The following is a 10,930-nucleotide window of genomic DNA, read 5'->3' on the forward strand; positions in this document are numbered from 1 at the left end:
AACAAGACCAGCAAAGCCGCCTGGATGTGCCGACAAATCCCGATAGGAGCTGCACATATCTCGTTCTCAGGGCACACCGGATGAGCGCTCCGTACAGCTAAAACCAAACCTCGAGTTTCCCCGAGGGGGCGCTGCAAAGGACTCTAGTTTGGACCAACACTCATAGGAGCACTGGCCCGGGGGGGTTAAAATAAAGATGACCCTCGGGCTAGCCAACCCAAGGGAAAAAGGCTAGGTGGCAAATGGTAAAACCAATGTTGGGCCTTGCTGGAGGAGTTTTATTCAAGGCGAACTGTCAACGGGTTCCCATTATAACCCAACCGCATAAGGAATGCAAAATCAAGGAACATAACACTGGTATGACGGAAACTAGGGCGGCAAGAGTGGAACAAAACACCAGGCATAAGGCCGAGCCTTCCACCCTTTACCAAGTATATAGATGCATTAATTAAATAAGAGATATTGTGATATCCCAACAAATATCCATGTTCCAACATGGAACAAACTCCAATCTTCACCTGCAACTAAAAACGCTATAAGAGGGGCTGAGCAAAGCAGTAACATAGCCAAACAACGGTTTGCTAGGACAAGGTGGGTTAGAGGCTTGGCTTAACAATATGGGAGGCATGATATAGCAAGTGGTAGGTATCGTAGCATAGGCATAGCAAAAGAGTGAGCAACTAGCAAGCAAAGATAGAAGTGATTTCGAGGGTATGGTCATCTTGCCTGCAAAGTTCTCCGAGTTGACGAAAGCTTGAACCTCGTAGGCGTACTCAACGGGTACCTCGAACACGAACTCGTCTCCCGGCTCTACCCAAAGCAAGAACACAAGCAAAAGGGAGACACAATCAACCACGTGCAATGCACAAACAACATGATGCAAAACATGGCATGATATGCGGGATGCGATATGTGGTGCATATGCATGCTTTGGAAAGGAATGATTGAATCTGGCCTCAACTTGGCAAACCAAGAGTGCCGCTGGAAAGAAGAGTTGATTTCGGTTGAAATCGATATAAAGATCATTGGAATCGAATGCACGGTTTGGAAATGGCAAACAAAACAATAATGGCGCAAAGCTACGATTAACAGCACGAGGCCATATAAATGCATCAAGAACAACAAGCTACTGCACTCTAACATAACAACAAATCACATGGAAGTGATCCACTCAAGATGCTTGACAAAAGATGAACACTGAGCTACGGCTAATTCACTCAATAGCAGGTTCAAACAAGCATGGCAAAAGTGCAAAAGATATCATTACAGACTTAGTGAAAATAACAACATGTCAGGAATTTAACATCAGGAAGCAATGTTTAGAGTACGATAACAACATGCTCACTACAAGAAATGTGTTAATCCATGACGGATTCGAACTGTCACACATGTGTGCAAATCCGTCATGGTAGGTCGTCCTTGACGAATTTGAAATCCGTCATGTATATCGCATCATAATTTGAGCGCCATGCACTCCATGATGGATCTCAAGAACCGTCATGGATCCATGACGATTCTTGACCGTCACAGTTTACTGCCCGATAACAGCATTAATCATGCATTCCATGTCATCATCTGACATGGCGACCAACATGTATCTGACATGGCAGCCCATGTAGTAGTCGGGCTAATCAGAGTTTTGGCCCACTAAATTTCAACCCTGTCCAAGACCGTTGGCCCATCTTAAGTATTTTGGCCCATTAAAATTTCGATCCATCCACGGCCCACTAATTTTAATCGAGAGATTGGCCGATCCATTTGTTTCTCTTGGTCCATGGAAACTTTGAGTCAGTATAAGAATTTTTCTGATTATGTATGCCCATTGCCTTACGAATAGAAAGGAAAATTGCATAAACATACCAAATAACTAAATTTTATTTTTACCAAAAGGAAGAAATACACAACAAAAAAACTTGTAATTACAAATTCTTTTTTCCAGATCTGGCCTACTACTTCGTCCGGAGATATTCTACATCCACTACATCAAGCGCCGCACAGCCTTCGCGGGACGTAATCGGAGTTCATCGCCATTGTTTTTCTGGCATAGATCTGGCAAACTTCTTTAAAAAAAGACACCACCGGAGACGCCCTTAGCGAGGCGTTCGCTGCTACTGCTCGTGTGGGGAGGCGCCGAAGTGGGGGCATCTCCTCCATGCGAGGAAGTGGCCAGCCAACGGTGGCGCTGGATCCCGCGAGCGGTATGACATCGTCGAGGTGGCCGACGACCCAAGCGAGGCGGGGAGGTAGGAGCTGGGCGCTGCGTCCGGATCCAGCCGGATCCCAACGAATTCGAAGGAGAACGACGGCTCGGAGGTGATCTCGGGCGATGCCATGGGCGGTCGGCCTCCATTGCTGCAAGGAGGAGAGAGATTAGAGCGGAGAACATAGGAGAGAGAGAGAGGCGGCGTAAAGTGTGGCTCACCTGCGTGCTGTGGTGGAAGGTGCGGGCGGCGGCCCTTCGCGCGTCCGGCGACTCCGATCTGTGGATTTTCTCGGGCGCGGCGGCTGCTGGCATGGTGCTCGTTCGTGTGGCTGTGTGAGAGGATAAGAATCTGGGAAAGCACAGATAGAGAGTAGAAGGAGCGGCGACCGTTGGATCAGGTAAGGATGGACGGTGGAGAGGCGTGATCCGTGGGAGGTCTGGTTCAGCCAATCAGAAGGCAGCAGGCTATAAAAGATCTTTCTACTACTATAAAAAGGCATGTGTGAGTTTATATTAAAACTGTAGCTTAATACGGTGGTTTTGTGTCGTTAGAAATGTAAATGAGATCCTTGGTTCAAATCCAAGGTACGTACTGTACTATTTTTGTGCTTTTCTTTTTTTCCTTATTTTCTTAGTTTTATTTTACTAAGTTTAATTTGTTCTTGGACATTGATAAATGAAATGGAATCTATTTCTTTTATAATTTATTTGAACACAAACATCTTAACATTTTTTCCAACATGAACTTTCATGTTTCTCAGAGTTCGTTTGCATTTCAAAATAAAAAAAACAAAACTCCAGGTTCGAGACGTATCAGATTTGGTTTGGAAAGAAAAATGTCCATGAATAATGCGAAAAATCATCCAATATGACAAGTAATAATTATAACCAGAAAAGCTAACAACTGGCGAGGTCCATAAATCGCAGTGGACTAATTGAAAAGGCGTGGTAGCGAAGGATGTAGAGTGGGGAAGGGGAGGCGAGTATGTTTGCCAAGTTGGCATGGAGTCATGGACACCTTTTCTACATGAGTCTAAGAAATCAAGGGGAAAATGAGCTAAAGTAGATGAGTTGGGGTGGCCAAGTCAAATTGACGACTAGATGGTGAGGACCATCGGAGAGGAGCGACCATTATTGCTTGAAAACGGATAGAGATCATCTCCACTATTGCACCTCAAGAGTAGGGCCTTGCTGACCAGATCCTTCACGGGGAAAACAGTAGGGTCAAATTTCACAGAAACAAGGTTTTCATGAGTAAATTATCGGACTGAAATAAGGTTCTTAACAATATTAGGCGAGAGAAGGATTTTTGAAATATGAAACAGGCAAGGGGGGAGGCGAGCGCTACAGATGGCAACAACAGGAAGGCGGGCCCCATTACCGGCTGTTATGGAACGAGAATCAGACGCTAATGGGGAACGAGACAAGGTGAGGCTACCTGAGTCCCCGGTGACATGAGATGCATCTCATGTGTCCATTGTCCACTTTAGTGCTGGGGGAACGCGATGTGCATCATGGCGTTGACGTCCCATGTGTATGGAGGGGCGGCGTACAAAGCAGGCGACATGCCAAAGTACATGATCGGATACACCTGCGTTGGTGCACCAAGCCAGGACCCGAGGATGCCTGCAGAGTTCGGGGGCACCCAGGGCGCACGGGGAGGGGGGTGGGAACGACGCACCCCATGGGATCGAAGTACCCCACCCAAGGGTGCTGGCCACAACCGCAGGACGCCTCATCATGCCCGCCGTTGTTTCTGCCACGTTCGTCGTAGCCACTGCCACCATGGCGGCGGTGCGCATTGAGTTCGGGGTTGAGTCTTGGCACCCTCGAAACTAAAAAAACAGAAAACTCCATGCTCCGGGTTGAGTCTTGGCACCCTCGTGTTTCGAATTCATTTCACTTTCTTGTATAAGGCCTAAACGTAGACTCGAGAACATGAGTATGTTTTTTCAACCCAATTTTGCCAACCTTTTACCACTTGAATTCAAATTTGAATTATATTTGTTAAATGTGTAGAAATGCACTTAATGGCTGAAATGTAGCAAACATACTCCGGAAGATGCCAAATTTTGACATAGATTTAAAATAAGTAATAGAGAATAACCAACTATAAAAATAGAGTGGAAAAAAGTTGACATAGATTTGTACCTCCTGCCATTCTCACACTCTTCTACTATGCATTTCTGGCCATTATTTTCCACATTTGCTGCTCAAAGTCAAGTTATATTCATTAAACACCTATAAATATAGCAAATGGACGTAAAAATATATCAAATGATATCCTTTGTTTATATTTTGGTATTAAATTAATTTCTAGCTATAATAGTTGATTTCCTAATCTTGCCGATAAAGTTTCACGGACGTCATTTGTATCTTTTTATAATAGTTGATTTCCTAATCTGTGCACTTTATTTATTGGAAAAGATTTCCCATTCAATTAATCTCCAGGCCAAGCTCACAGTTTTTTTTGCTCCAAAAAAACTAAAGGTTTTATTTGTGTTTCTATTATTGGTTTTATGTGTTGCACAATTTTCATCATTTTTTGGGTTTTTGTTTTCTGTTTATTTTTAGTTTAAATTTTTATTTTTATTCAATTTCATTTTATTTTAGAAAAATACATGTGTACTTTATTCAATAGACGTTGTACATTTTTTGTATGCACACACAACATTTTTATACACGTTGAACTATTTTTAAATACATGGTGATCTTTTTTTAAAATACATGTCTGAATTTATTTCTCGAAAAAATGTTAACCATTTTTTAAATACAAGTTGCCAAGTTCTAAGGTGCTATGCGCTTAAAATTTATGTCTCAGGTTCGGGTTCCATTAATGTGATGTTCTTATTTTAATTAAAATATGCAGCATGCCCCTATGAAGTTGTCACATGTACTATAATACATATATTTTCTTTTATAGGAGTTTCAATAATTTTTTAGATGATTTAATTTTTCTATGGTTTAAATGAATTTATGTGTGCTTACTAGAGCTAGTGCAATTTGTTGTATATGAAAGTCAAATAAGGTTTAAACATTTCAAAAATAGATATTTAAGGGATTATGTTTTATTTTAGTTCATATCCAAGAGATAGATGAAAATTTCAAAATATACTCAGGGATAACTTAACTTCTATTTGCAAACTATTAAAAAAATGATAATAATATCAAAATATGGTAGACAATTCTTACAAATGGGCATGGAACAATGTTATTGATTCATAAGATGGGCACATTTTTTTAGGAGATTTCGCGAATGTTTGCTATACATTGACGTTAAGTCGGACAGTACATAACTATTGTTGTCTTTTCGCAAAAGAAAAAAGACATATTGCTGCCTACACGTGAAAAGTACTATAAAAATCTTGAAAAAAAACTTGGCTTGTTTTTCTTTTGAGCAGTACAGACACAAGCGCTCATATACACGCGCATACACTTACCCCTATGAACGCACGCACGCACACTCTATCCCTATGAGCACCTCCGAGAGACTGAGCCGGCATATCATCTTGAGATTTACGAAGTCACCGTAGGCGCCTCGTCGTCGACGGGAACGTCTCCTCCCACTGAAAGCGCATCGACGGAAATCCTGAAATAAATTCAGGAATACTGCGAGCACCAGGATTTGAACCCTAGTGGGTTTGGGATACCACTGTCCACCTAACCAACTCAAGAGATTAGTGCTACGTGGTTCAAATCCCCGTTCAATCACCTTTTTTTTAACTAAACAACTTGGCTACTTTTATCCGTAAGTAAGATCTTAAAAAGGCATTTAACAGAAACGTAGATATACCCAAGCTGTAGCGACCAAGGAATATAAGCGTGAGGTCCCTTAGTTCAATGCCTTCTGGCAGTTTTTCCTTTTTTTAATTTAAAGACAAAGGTTTATGAAAAAAAACACCGTTTTTCTCTCTGTAAAAATATACTTAGCGCGGCCCAACGTCGGCACGACACAGCAGCAGTAGTCCTCTTTGTACATTTAGGAAAAGTTTGCTGTATATTAAAAAAATGTTCAATGTAATTTTATAAAATATTCACTGTGTATTTAAAAATACTTCAGCATATATCCTAAAAATGTTCACTCTGTATTTAAATATTTGTCCAGTGTATATCACAAATTGTTCAATGTATATTTAAATATTGTTCAGCCTATATCCCAAAAATGTTCACTGTGTATTAAATATTGTTCGGCATATATCACAAAATGTTCAATGTGTATTTAAATATTGTTCAACTTACATTACCAAAATGTTCAATGTATATAAAAAACTTATTCATCCCATATAAGAAAATTTCAATAACGGTTTGAAATCCCAAATTTGTGTTCTTTTTTTTCATTTTTTTGCTCACTTTTCCAAAAAATGGTTCAAATTTTAATTTGTGTTCACGATTTCACATTGTTCCAAGAAATGTTGAAACAAAATCGGATATGCTGCTGTATTATGTACTTTAATTTTAAAGCTGCCTTTGAGCTATCAACTGCCGCTAGTTTGACTGGTTTAGTTCACCGTCCTTGACATTGACGTCATCGGTTCGACTCCTCACCACGCCCTTTTATTTTTCTTGATATTTCCTCTAGCGCTTGCGAATGAGCTGGACAGTACGCTCCTTTCAGCGAACAGGAGCTCTCCTAAAATACATCATCAATTTTGAAAAAAAAAACCACGTATTTAAGAAAAGAAAAAATGAAAATCGATGAGGGAAGAAAGCAGTAAGAAAAGAAACGAAAAATGGAAAAAGGAAAAAGGAAAAGGAAATAATAATTGAAAGAAAAAGTTGAAGCTTATCAGATCCTGTTGTGTGGCAGGATGCTTATACTATCAAACCTCAATGCGGGAGGTGTCTAGTTCGAGTCATGATGCCACGTTTATTTTTCCGGAATAAAGCACATAGTAATGGGACGCCCAAGTGCGGGGCGCGGTAGAATACACATTAACGGGCGCCAGCCCGTCATGTCTTTTTGTATAAAAAAGTAAAAAAGACTTAGAGCAGCCCAAACCCGAGACAACACTATAGCAGCAGTAACCCCCCCCCCCCCCCCCAAGTAACGTCGGGACATGCAACAACATCAGCATTCTGTTTTCCTAAACAAACACCCGAAGGTCGCCCGTGATGATTCAACAACTTTATGGCACATCAACATGAGCCATCCATGACGTTATGTTTGGTGTACAACTAGTCGACTCGTGACGGTATCCATGACGGTTCATCATAAGGGCGCCCTTTTATTTTTCTTGATATTTCCTCTAGCGCTTGCGAATGAGCTGGACAGTATGCTCCTTTCAGCGAACAGGAGCTCTCCTAAAATACATCATCAATTTTGAAAAAAAAAACCACGTATTTAAGAAAAGAAAAAATGAAAATCGATGAGGGAAGAAAGCAGTAAGAAAAGAAACGAAAAATGGAAAAAGGAAAAAGGAAAAGGAAATAATAATTGAAAGAAAAAGTTGAAGCTTATCAGATCCTGTTGTGTGGCAGGATGCTTATACTATCAAACCTCAATGCGGGAGGTGTCTAGTTCGAGTCATGATGCCACGTTTATTTTTCCGGAATAAAGCACATAGTAATGGGACGCCCAAGTGCGGGGCGCGGTAGAATACACATTAACGGGCGCCAGCCCGTCATGTCTTTTTGTATAAAAAAGTAAAAAAGACTTAGAGCAGCCCAAACCCGAGACAACACTATAGCAGCAGTAACCCCCCCCCCAAGTAACGTCGGGACATGCAACAACATCAGCATTCTGTTTTCCTAAACAAACACCCGAAGGTCGCCCGTGATGATTCAACAACTTTATGGCACATCAACATGAGCCATCCATGACGTTATGTTTGGTGTACAACTAGTCGACTCGTGACGGTATCCATGACGGTTCATCATAAGGGCGCCCTTTTATTTTTCTTGATATTTCCTCTAGCGCTTGCGAATGAGCTGGACAGTATGCTCCTTTCAGCGAACAGGAGCTCTCCTAAAATACATCATCAATTTTGAAAAAAAAAACCACGTATTTAAGAAAAGAAAAAATGAAAATCGATGAGGGAAGAAAGCAGTAAGAAAAGAAACGAAAAATGGAAAAAGGAAAAAGGAAAAGGAAATAATAATTGAAAGAAAAAGTTGAAGCTTATCAGATCCTGTTGTGTGGCAGGATGCTTATACTATCAAACCTCAATGCGGGAGGTGTCTAGTTCGAGTCATGATGCCACGTTTATTTTTCCGGAATAAAGTACATAGTAATGGGACGCCCAAGTGCGGGGTGCGGTAGAATACACATTAACGGGCGCCAGCCCGTCATGTCTTTTTGTATAAAAAAGTAAAAAAAGACTTAGAGCAGCCCAAACCCGAGACAACACTATAGCAGCAGTACCCCCCCCAAGTAACGTCGGGACATGCAACAACATCAGCATTCTGTTTTCCTAAACAAACACCCGAAGGTCGCCCGTGATGATTCAACAACTTTATGGCACATCAACATGAGCCATCCATGACGTTATGTTTGGTGTACAACTAGTCGACTCGTGACGGTATCCATGACGGTTCATCATAAGGGCGCCATTGTCCCTCAGTTTGCTCTCGTCACATTAATCTGTGACGGATTTCATGACGAACAAGAAAAATCCGTCATCGATCGTGACGGTTCCTGGGAACGTCATCAGAAATCCGTCATGGATTAACACATTTCTTGTAGTGGCTACAGGAACATATCATGGCAAAGCAGGCCATGGCGTGAAGCAACTCAAAGCATACAACAAAAGTCCTTTACTGACCATAAGCCAAAAGGGATCAGAAAATACAATGGCATCCATGTGAACATATCAATTATCGTTAACAGATTCAGACTTAGCAGAAAACTGGAACATGGCAAAACAAATATCAAGTAGGCATGTTTACGAGCTCGATGCACTCACCACAAGGCATGGCATGATAAACTAAGCATACACCCAGCAAGTAGACATGGCATAGAAGCTAAACATGGCAAGAACAACATCATAGCATGCATGGATCAACTACAACAACCTCGGCAAAATTTCTTAACACGTAAACAATCTACCAGGAACATTTTATAGCAAAAGTAGAGCTCGATTGAGTCAAGCTAGGGTGCTCCATAATTGCAAATAAAGACATGGATGGGTAGAGCACCACAATATATACAAAACATCCTTACTGATCATGCTCAAAAGAGGCATGGATCACTCTGTAGCAGCAAGAATACATGGCATAAAAATATTGACAGGACAAAGACTTAGAATATTTCTAAGTCCCTGAAATCAGCAACATTACGAGGGTTACTTTGCATGCTTGTGCTAGTCACCACAGAGATCACAAAAATACATGGCATACACCCATGTAAAGATGGCATGGCATACTTCAAAACTCATGTAGGGCTCAAGTTCATAGGAGGCACACATTAATCATGGCAAAAATGACAAATGACCAATTACTGATATGAATCTGAAACTAACAGAAACTAGCACTCTTCCAACAGCATTTAGGGCATCAAGATGAGCTCAAATGAACATGATGCAATGAAATGAAATGAAGTACTCGTCGATACGAACAATTTGATATGCTACACGCCCAAAACGAAGCCACAGTTGCAGAGTTATGATGCGATGAAAATTGCCAAAAATTACGGGGAGTTAGTGGAATTTCAACCTCTTCGAGAAAGTCAACGGGACGGAGCGGTGCGGGACGACGAGATCCAGGACGGAGGGAGGTATTTGGTTCGGCGTGGTGGTGGATCTGGTCCAACTTGGACGGATCCGGCCGGACGTGGAGCTCCGGCGAGGCGCGAGAAGTCCGGCGAGGAAGAAGCGGTGGGGCCGAAGCTCGGGTCGGCGGCCCGGAGTCCGGCGGTGTGGCGGCCGAAGGTGGCGGCGCCGGCGAGAGCAGCTTGGGGCGGAGGAGGCGCGGCGTAAGGCGGCGGCGATGCGGTTCGGCGACGGGCGGCGGCATCTCCCAGGCGGCGGCGCGGAGAACTCCGGCGAAGGGCGGCGCAAGTCCGGCGACGGGCGAGCAGCTGCGGTGCGGGCACGCGCCGGTGGGCATGCGGCGGCGGCGACCGGATGGGCCGGGCGGGCCCGTGATGGGCTTCGGCGGGCCCGCGGCGAAGTGGGGCGGCGCTGCGCTGAGGTGGCGGGTGCTAGTTGGTTGCGGCGGCGGTGATACTGAGGTGGCGCACTCCCATTGGACGGGGCGATGTGGCGGCGGGGTGGACGCGTCCGCCGGCGAGCGGACATGTCCGACGGCGCGGAGGGAGTTGGATCTAGGGTTTGCCTGCGCGAGAAATTCGGAGGGAGGCACATATTTATATGTAGAGGGAGCTAGGAGGCTTCAAATGAGGTGCGATTTTCGGCCACGCGATCGTGATTGAACGACCGAGATGATGGAGGGGGTTTAGGTGGGTTTTGGGCCACTTTGGAGGGGTGTTGGGCTGCAACACATACGAGGCCTTTACGGTTCCTCGGTTAACCGTTGGAGTATCAAACGAAGTCCAAATGGCACGAAACTTGACAGGCGGTCTACCGGTAGTATACCAAGGCCGCTTGGCAAGTCTCGGTCCAATCCGAGAACATTTAACACCCGCACACGAAAAGAGGCAAAAGGGACACCGGATGATATAGGCGCGCCGGATTGCAAAACGGACAACGGGGAAAGTGCTCGGATGCATGAGACGAACATGTATGCAAATGCGATGCACATGATGACATGATATGAAATGCATGACACACA

General features: G+C 43.4%; 1 long non-coding RNA gene across 1 annotated transcript; it reads right to left on the reverse strand.

Moving 5' to 3' along the window:
- Nucleotides 1-1,856: 1,856 nt before the first annotated feature.
- Nucleotides 1,857-2,616, reverse strand: LOC147985740 (uncharacterized). The gene is made up of 2 exons (XR_015615146.1): nt 2,423-2,616; nt 1,857-2,352 (listed from the first exon to the last, which is right to left on the reverse strand). It is a non-coding gene; the product is annotated as an uncharacterized LOC147985740 (long non-coding RNA).
- Nucleotides 2,617-10,930: the final 8,314 nt, after the last annotated feature.

This window comes from Triticum urartu, chromosome 2A, assembly GCF_056163025.1.
Source record: "Triticum urartu cultivar PI428250 chromosome 2A, HENAU_Tu73, whole genome shotgun sequence".
In the NCBI taxonomy this organism is placed as follows: Eukaryota; Viridiplantae; Streptophyta; class Magnoliopsida; order Poales; family Poaceae; genus Triticum; species Triticum urartu.